Below are 10,303 nucleotides of genomic sequence, written 5' to 3'. Positions count from 1 at the left end.
AACAGACTACATTCAGTGAATGACATTGTGGGCAGCTCCTTTGATGGATAGTTGGGAGGTTGGAGTTGTATGGATGATGTAAGTCTTTGAGTTGTGTCTGTAATGTCTAACTGGGATACTGGGCACAAATAAAAACACAGTGGGCTGTGAAATCCAGATTGCTGGATGCACTGTGCTGCTGATTGTAGAGGTATTGAGACATGGTTTGAGTGAAAAACAGATACATGGCCTTCTCTAAAAAGATTCAGGCACTAGTTTTCTGTGTGGTGCAGGAAGTGCTTCTTTCTGATATGTTCCCTATTCCTGCACCTGTTCCTGGTTTGGCAAGAGGGTGACTCAATATTCTATGTGAATAGCAATATGTTTTGTGAAGCATGATGATATGAACTTATAAGATAATTGCTGATACAAGAAAACAGATTTTTCTGTTCCCACTGATCTTCCAGGTGACTGCTTAAGTGCTGCTCATTGGTAGCATCAAGGCAAAGACTGCATGATTAACCTTAGGGCTTCTGAGAGAGGTTGTAATTACATCCAGGCTCAATCAGGCTCTTCATCTGTAAATAGAGAACATTCTTTCACCACCTGTATTGCCATTAATTGAGGTGATCTCCACATAAAAAGCACTTAAATACACCTATGAAATGTGGTTTTATTCAGCCGTGATATGACTTATTTTTCAAGAGAAATATTGTTTGAAGTAAAAACAAACTTGGTGCAGATGTCTCTGTTCAATACCAGTTTCTCAGTTCATTGTATCTTGATGGCATCTTCATGGAAATTGAGTGCTTGTTCATGGTCATTTCAGTTGGAAGAACTATAAAACATTTTTCTCTTATTTCTCTACAGCATCAGAATTTGTACTGCTCTCTGAAGCTTTTACAATTTAAAATCATGAGGCATATGGCACTTGCCAGTGAAATGTTTTTGTTCTGAGAGTCTAGACTTAGGAGCTCAGTAGTTACTGCTTTTTGTTAGTTTGAGTTAAACAGCAGCAAATTTAAAAAAAAAAAAATCACTGCTTTCTTGACACAATTTTATGTAGAAGACAACTGAAAGAATCACAAGTGGCTGACCCCTCCAGCACCTCTGGAAATCACTCTGAGCATCATCATGGTCAACAACAGCAAGTTAATCACAGCTTTGAACAAGCAGACAGATTCAAAAACCTTCCTGTTCCCAGTGTTTAACTACACCCATATTAAAAAACATTTCAATACTTCTAGCCTGAGCCTTTCATGCTCCAGCTTGGGTCTCTTGCTTTTTCATCTATTGATGTGCACTTCTGAACAGAATTTGTGTCTACCTTCCCTATATCCTCCCACGAGGTTGTTGAAGGTAAGAGAAAGTGTAACTCTCTGATGAATAAAACAAGAGATGAGGAGAAAGCTCAGGTACTCAATAGCTTTTCCCCCTCAGTCTTCACTAACAATCTCTTCCCGCAGCTCTGAAGTGGATGGGGAGCAAAGTCTGCCCACTATAAGAGATCAGGTTCAAGACTACTTGAGAAATCTGAACAGACATAATCTATGGGACCTGATGAGATACCAGAGTCATGAGGGAATTGGCTGATGTAGTTGCCAGGCCATTTTCCATAATATTTGGAAAGTGATGGCAATCAGGCAAAGTCCCCGGTGAATGGAAAAGGAAACATTGTATCCATCTTTTAAAAGGATAGATATGAGGACGCTGGGAAGTCCTCTGCTCTGTGCCTGACAGACACTGTCTTGTGCTCAAGACAGCCAGCACAACTTCACCAAGGGCAAGTCTTGCCTAACCAGCCAAGCAGTCTTCTGTGATGGAGGGACGAGGTCAGGGGGCAAGGAAGGGATAAAGATGACGTTTATCTGGACTTCTGTAAAGCCTTGTAATGGTTCCCCAAAACATCCTTCTCTCTAAATTGGAGAGAGGAATTTGATGGATGGACTATTCAGTGGAGAAGGCTAAATGGCTGCATCCAGAGGGCAATGGATCCAGAGGTCTGTCTGGAAATCAGTGATGGATGGTGGCCCTTGGGAATCTGTTTTGGGACTGATTCTGTTTAGTGTCTTCATCTGTGATACAGACAAAAGGATCAAGCACTGTCAAAAGTTTGCAGATGACACCAAGCTGAGTGGTGCAGTTGACACATGTGAAGGACAGGATGCCATCAGAGGGACCTGGACAAGCTCATGAAGTGGGTCCACGGGAATGTCATGAGTTTCAAAAAGACCTAATGCAAGGTGCTGGATCTGGGTTAGGGGAACCTCTGGTATTAACACAGGCTGGGGATGAACAGATCAGAGCAGCCTGAAGGCATTGGGGTAACCTTATTTGCAGCCCTTCACTACTTAAGTGGGCTTTATGAAGAAGATTAACACAGACTTTTTTTGGAGGGACTGAAACAACAGGGCAAAAATAGGAAAATAAAAGGGTAGATTCGGACTAGACATCAGGAAACATTTTTTACAATGAGGTGGTAGAACACTGGAACAGCTTGCCCAGCGAGCTTGTGGATGCCTCATCCCTGGGAACACCCAAGGTCAGGTTGGATGGGGCTCTAAGCAATCTGATCGAGGTGAAAATGTCCCTGCTTATTGCAGGAGAGTTGGACTAAATGACCTGCAAAGGTGTCTTCCAACACAAACCATTCTATCATTCTATGAAGTCAAAAAAGCAACAGATCTCCCATCCCTTTTCCCAGGTTGACAGAAGGCTAGGGGGCTCTCCTGAACCTAACCGAATATATTAATCTTTTCCCTATATTATTGGGATCCAAAACTGGACACAGCAATTCATATCCACCTCATAAATGATGAATCATTAACAGATAAAGGATAACTTCCCTGGATATGCTGTCTCTGCCTTTGCCAGTACACCCAAGCATTTGGCTGGGTTTATTTGCTGCAATACTGCTTCCCAGGTAACAGAGTAACAGAATAATTTAGGGTGGAAAAGATATCCAAGACCATCAAGTCCAAGCACTGGTCAAATACCACCATGCCCACTAAACCACAGCATGAAGTGCTGTATTTTTCTTTTTTCTCTGAATGCTTCCAAGGATGATGACTCCACCACTCGCTGAGTAGCCTGTTCCAATGCTTAACCACTCTGTCAGTGCAGATATTTTTCCCAATATCCAACCTGAATATCCTTCCTTGGCACAGTTCCTCTTGTCCTATTGTTAACTGCCTGGAAGAAGAGACAGATCACCATTTCACCACAGACTTCCATGTAGTTGTTCAAAGCAGGACCCCCCTGAGCCTTTTTTCTGCAGGCTAAACAATCCCAGCTCCCTTAGCTGTTCCTCATAGGTCTTGTGCTCTGGAACCTTCACAGCTCCATTACCTCCTCTGGACCTGCTCCAGCACCTCAATGTCCTTCGTGTACTGAGGGGCCCAAAACTGAGCACAGGATCTGAGGTGTGACCTCACCAGTGCTGAGTACAGGGGACAATCCCTGCCCTGCTCCTGCTGGCCACACCATTGCTGGCACAGGCCAGGATGCCATTGGCCTTCTTGGCCACCTGGGCACTGATGGCTCATGTTCAGCTGCTGTCACCAGCACCTCCAGGTCCTTTTCCTGTGGCAGCTTTGCAGCCACTCTGCCCCAGCCTGTGGCACTGCCTGGGCTTGCTGTGACCCAAGGGCAGGACCCAGCACTGGGCCTTGTTGAACCTCACACCACTGGCCTGGGCCCATGGTCCAGCCTGTCCAGATCCCTCTGCAGAGCCTTCCTGCCCTGCAGCAGATCAGCACTCCCACCCAGCTTGGTGTCACCTGCAAACTGAGGGTGCACTCAATCTCCTCATCTAGATCATCCATAAAGAACATAAAACAGAACTGGCCCCAGTACTGAGCCCTGGGGAGCACCACTGGTCACTGGCCACCAGCTGGATGTATCTCCATGCCCCACTAATCTCTGGGCCCAGCCATACAGCCAGGTTTTTACCCTGTGAACAGGGTGCCTGTCTGAGCCATAAGCAGAGACTTTGTCCAGAAGAATTTTGTGGGAAACAGTGTCAAAGGCTTTACTAAAGTTCAAGGAGAAATACCCACAGCCTTTTCCTCATCCTCTAAGGTTGTCACCTGACCATAGAAGGGATCAGGTTGGTCAAGCAAGATGCACATTTCACAAACCCTTGCTGCTGGCCCTGATCCCTTGTATTTCCTGAGCATTGGTGATTAGTCCTAAGGCCTGTAAAGGGTAGTCATGAAAAGTAATAATTTACTGCAGCTTTCTGGGTAAGTGAGTAGTATGAATCTTGAACTAGTCAAAGACACTTGGCTTAACAACACACATTGGAATTAATTTTGTCTCTTTGATTCAGAAACTTGGGCTGGGATAGAAAGTGTGTGAACTTGTAACTCAATGTTTTCAACTTCTGCTTTTTCCCCATTGCCCCATTTTTCCCTGGCCAGGTAGACAATGTTGCTCTCTTAAAAATGTTCAAGAGGCAAGAGATCAAAATGCTGCACAAACTGTCCCTGTCTTGCAGCATAGTTACTCAAGAAATCATGCCAACAGTCACACTGAATTGAACATTCTGCAGTTGGTGGTTGTATCTCCAGGTGACAGGTGAGCCAGTCTGGTTGCCAGGAGATCTCTGTCTACTGCAGAACTTGAAATCTAGCAAAAACAGGTGGTTTCACAGAAATTACTTTTCAGAAACTAATCATATTGACAAATGGCACTAAGATGTCAAAGGCTGAAGGGATCAGTGGGGAGGTCACTACCACACTGCCAGAGCATAACTGTCAGGCATTTTGGGTATCATCAGGGGCTGAAGGCCCAGTTTTTTATCTTAATATATATACGCAGAAAATCTGCACTGGGATTCTGTTGAAGCTGCAGCAGTGTACAATAAAATTATGGCTTCTCAAAAAGCAAGTCTGGAGCATGAAAAGACCCTGTCTCAGGTCTGTCCTACAGAGGTCACTGCAAACCCACGTCTGAGAAAACTGCAATGCTGGTTTGCAGTACTATCACACTAACACTGAATGCAGGCTGAAGTGTCTTTGTCTATCACCAGTATCTATTTACATCTCACATGTTTGCACCGTGGCAAACAAAAATGTCATGTATCCTTTCAGACAGATTCAGGGTAACTTTGAGAGCAAGACATTAGTAAGCATTATGTTTTGACTTCTCTGAGCCACAAAAAAAAAAATTAGGACTCCAGCTCATCCTGTTTTTTAAAGATGGACAATCAACTCTAAGTTAGAATAAAACTTGCATTCTTGGACTTCTGATTTTCCCCTACCTTAAGCAGATTTGCATTTTCACAGATGCCTATAACATTCTGTCTAGGATTTTTGGCGAAATCTTTTTATTGTTTGTTAGTATTGAAGAGTGGTGAAATAGAGTTTTTCAAATTAGAAAAACAGCGAATAGTACCTTTGAAAAACCAGTTTCAACACATGGATTGAACCTCAGATTGCATTTAGGGAAAAGGTTTATGAGATGGTAACCCTTATTTAACAGCAATATGATTATATGAAATAACAGCTTTATTTTTTTGATTACTGTTCAAGTGTTTGTGTGCAGTGTTGGAGTGCAAGTGGTAAAAGAAGATATAGTGATTCTTTTCCTGTGACACTGTTATAGGAACATGGTTTCCAAACCACTGAAATAAGCTTCAGGAAAGAAGCCCAGATAATGCTTCTGTGTACATATTACATTACTATTTTTAAGGCCTAGACTAAAGGAGAACATGCAGGCTTACAGCTGAATTTGGACCTCAAAGAGTTTGATTTAGACCTTGATTCATGAACTTATGGAAGTTCCAGCTTTGGCTGTGGTGGGGTTCTGCAGCCAGTGCTTGGAATGGCTGTGTGTCCTGTGTTTTCCCATGGCATTAGAGCTTCTGCACCTGGGATGGGGCAGCCCTGGATGTACAGAAAAATGAGATGCTGGAAAGCAATGCCACAGAAAGGACCCTGGGAGTCCTGGCTTATGGCAAGTTGAACATGGTCAGCAGTGCCCTGGCAGCCAGGAGGGCCACCCGTGTCCTGGGGGCATCAGGCACAGCATCCTCAGGCACAGCATCCTCAAGCAGAGCATTGTTGTCCTGCGCTGCTCTGCACTGGGGCAGCCTCACCACGAGGGGTGGGGGCAGCTCTGGGTGCCACAATAAAGGAGATATAAAGCTATTGGGGACTGTCCAAAGGGCCATGAACACGGTGAAGGGTCTAGAAGGAAAGCCATATTAGGAGCAGCTGAGGTCAGTTTTTCTGTTCAGCCTGGAGGAGACTGAGGAGAGACCTCATTGCAGTCAACTTCCTTGTGATGGGGAGAGGAGGCAATGGTTTTAAACTGAAATAGGGTAGATTTGCTTGGATACAAGGATGAAATCTTTTACAATGAGGGTGTTGAGACACAGGAACAGATGCTCTGATTAGCTCTGGATGCCCCATCACTGGAAGTGTCTAAGGTCAGGTTTCACACTCTGATCTCGTGAAAGATGTCCCTGCCATGGGTCATCATTATCTTTAAATGTCCCGTTCTAACCATAGCCATGGTATGATTCTATATTTTATAGAAATATATTCTATATTTCTATATAATAAATACCACAGAGGTTTTTTTTATATTTAAACAGTAGAATGTGTAAAAAACCTTGTATACATAGGGAAATGCAGAATATTGAAAAAGGATACTTGAGTATAGACTGTAACAACAAAAGGTCACTTAGGAGTCAGCCATGCTTGAACATATCCACTGACTTTATGACTGCTACTTGACCTACCAGCATCCTTTGTTGCAAAAACAGTAGCAGAGCTTCCTTAGAAACAGATTATTCTGGGGGTGAAACTGTGTTATAATAGCTGCTCTGTCTTGAGCTGAGTAATCATAAGAACCTAAAAAATCACCTAATGATCTTATTATGCCATGTAACAGAAATGATCAGAGGACTTGGGATTACAACAGGCAATTAAAGACAGAGGTGGCTGAGTTTTTTGCCCCTGCTATTTATATTACTAATTTATTAGTTAGCCTGAGGTTTAAAAAAGACTTACCATGGAACATTAATAGTTGGCCAACATCCAAAATTATCATCCAGACCAGAATGGAGAGTAAAAGTCTATTCTATTGAGACCTAAGGTGCTTGTGGTCTTTCGAAGTACAGGTTTTGAGGAGCTCCAGCAAGACCTGAGTAGAAAAATGTGATGCCAAGCTCTCAGTAAATAAGACCCAGTGCCTCATTCTCATATTTGGGTGCCCTTTTCTTACTCTCTCTCTTTCACAATATATCAGGGCCTGTAGGACAGTCCTGGCTGGGCAAATACATTTCATGGAATGAGCCACCTAAAAGAGAAGCTGTCTGAAGAGGCAGTCAGCACTTTCCCCTCTCCCAGACACTATAACATCAAACCTGGAAAGCACCTGGGAATGTATTAATGGTGCAGCAGTGAAAGTTAATTAGCATCTACTTTAGAGATAAGGTTTTCATTTGTGCCAGTATACAAAGGCATATGCTCTGAAAAATCATTAGCTTGAGGAATGCCTTTCTGCCTTCCCATGCTTTCTAGCCAGACAGCATTTCTTTTTGTATTTTCCTTCTTTCCTAGTGTCCCTACCTTGTGACATACTGAAAGCCATGTCTGCAGTCCAGCTAAACACTTAAAACTCGTTTAATTTTAAGTATTTTTATGTTTTTCTATTGAAATCAAATCAATTCAAGCTGTTGAAATGTTTCCCTGTAATAGTAACATGTTGTGCTGTGAAAATTCCAGAAAAAAAAAAAGAAAGACTTTGGAATGCAACAAAAATGTTCATAACTATTGACAGTCATTACTAGCATTCAGTATTGTTTTATTTTAATGGGTGCAGGTTTTCATCAGACATTGATATGATAACTGTTGCTTGGATTTTTGAGTTTATATATGTGCATATGTGTGTACATATATTCTCTCTAGAGATATGGCATCTCTTGCAAAAAAGAGATGATGCCAAAGTTCTTGGATGGCAACAAGAAAGAAAGAAAGAAAAAGATACAATGTGTTATAAAGATTTTTTATATTTAATTTTCCTGTTTCTCTGTGGTTAGGTTCTTCCACAATTTATATAACCCCATGTTATATTTTATGTTGTCAGAGTTGTCAGAAAAATAAAGAACTATATTAGCACATATGACACTTTGAATCTAACCCAGAAACAACAGTCTGAATTCAACTGCACAAGGAATAATTTATAAGTGTTTCTGAAAGTCAGGATTCAGTCTTCATTACAAGTGTGATCAGGAAGGTAGAAAAGGAAAGGAAGGAGATCTCATTAAGTGTCACAGCACTTCTCTGGAAACCTTGGAAGATTTTTCTCCTACAGCTAAAGCTCACTAGATTTGTTTGTCTAATCATTAGATTTAGGAATTTTACTGACAGTGTTATTTTTTCAAGTCAACTCCATTTGAATCCATGAATGCCAGAGATTTTCGTGGAACTGCAAACCCCTTCAGTTACAGCACACAGAAAATTAGTAAGTTGCTTTGAATTAAGAAATTTTAAAAGTGAGCTCCTTACAAAATACATTAAAAATATAAAAAGCAGCATTTTGGGAGGATCAGAATATGTTTTTAGCAATGTAAAGGAAATAGATAGAAATGTACCTAAATCACTTATGCCTATGGATATGTATTGTCAGGTTCACAGAAGTTAGTGAAGTGCATAGCATACCATAGAGTAGAATTTTGTGCAGTATAAGAAATAATAAGTAAAAATGCAGCTTATTAAAAAATTTAGATGCACTTGTGGATTTTTGATCATTTCTGAGACACTCATATGCCCAGAAAGAGTGGAACATGTTAATTGGTGTTATTCTTTTCTGTTTTGGGTTCTTTAAACTGGAGCAAAGAAGCACACAATAGGGAATTGGCAACATTTTAAGGGTTTTTTTGTGCAATGTAGACTCTTACAGCTTAGAATAATTAATTACAATGGAATTAAGTAAAATTGTAGTATTATATAGATCACCATAGCTGTTTTCTTATCCATTTTACAAATGGATGAAAAAAAGAGAAGTTTTTAGCATTGCTTTACTTAAATTCAAGGAAAGACTCAGGAGATGAGTTCCAATACACTATATCCCTGTAGTTCTTATAGAGCCAATTAAATGTGAAGATATGTTGATACAGTTATATCAGCTAGGCTAGGAATATGAGTGAGTACTGTTGTGAGAACAAAGTCAGATCAGTATTTTGATACTGATCTAGCTAGCATATAGATAACTTTCTTATTTCTTACATATGTCTAAACACAACCTTTCGAGAATTTTGTGTGACCAGCCATTTATCTGGACTTTGATTTAATTTCAGTAGAGGCTATAGGAGTCCTTTCTAACTTCAAGTGGAGAAATACTGTTTAAAGGAGAAAATTCAATGGTGCAGAAGCAGAAAACATAGAAACATATTCTACCAGTGAAATATATGATCCCAGGAAAAAGTTAGACTTCTATTAGAATGAATTCTATGTAAAATTGAACAAGAACCAGAGTAACATCAAATTATTCACATGTTGTTTTTAAATTTAACATCTTCTCATAACAGAAATATACTAAAACAATGAAAAGAAGGGAGTGTGGGTGATTTTCTTAAGGACATGGTAGAGAGTACAAAGTCAAGGTACCTTTTACTCAGGCTTCATGGCGACAGCTGTTGCCTTCTAACAGGTAATGGGCTTCCTGTGGCAATACTATGCATTCAACACCATAGCTTCACCCATATGCCTCCCCCAGACCCCCTCCTTAATTGCATGTCACCCTTGAGAAGAGGCACACTGACTGCTGATGACAGCCATGTTTGGGGTGAATTGTTCAATATCTGATCAATTAAGGATCTACTTTTTAGTGTGTTTTCACCCAGTATTTTCTGACCTAAATTAGTTTCTTTTCTAAATTAGTAGAAGTCCAAAGGTACTACAATGAAGAAAGCTAACTACACACATGTCAGTATTTATTACAGGATATGAAGTAAAATTTAACATTAAAAATCAGTGTTGAGGTGAGTAGGCATAGAAACAAGAGTAGGAGAAAAAATTGCAGTGTTATATGCATACCACTGAAGTGATTAATAAAATGCTTACTCTCCCAAACAAGAAAAGTGAGTTTCAACATTGTACTTATCTGCTGTTCAATCTAAAATTGCTGGAGCCTACAAAGAAATCATTATTAATATCAGAAGATCTTACTGTTGGACAAACAGTAGTTCCACTTTATCACAGCATTTTCTTCTAAGGTTTCTAAGTGGACTGTGGGAAATTTCCTTCTTTTTTTCTTACTTTGCCTTCAATTAGCATCCTACCTATAACAATGTTTCTAGCACTGTTATTCA

Source organism: Molothrus ater, chromosome Z, assembly GCF_012460135.2.
Source record: "Molothrus ater isolate BHLD 08-10-18 breed brown headed cowbird chromosome Z, BPBGC_Mater_1.1, whole genome shotgun sequence".
In the NCBI taxonomy this organism is placed as follows: domain Eukaryota; kingdom Metazoa; phylum Chordata; class Aves; order Passeriformes; family Icteridae; genus Molothrus; species Molothrus ater.
The sequence above is the reverse complement of the archived record's forward strand: the minus strand, read 5'-3'. Positions refer to the sequence as shown.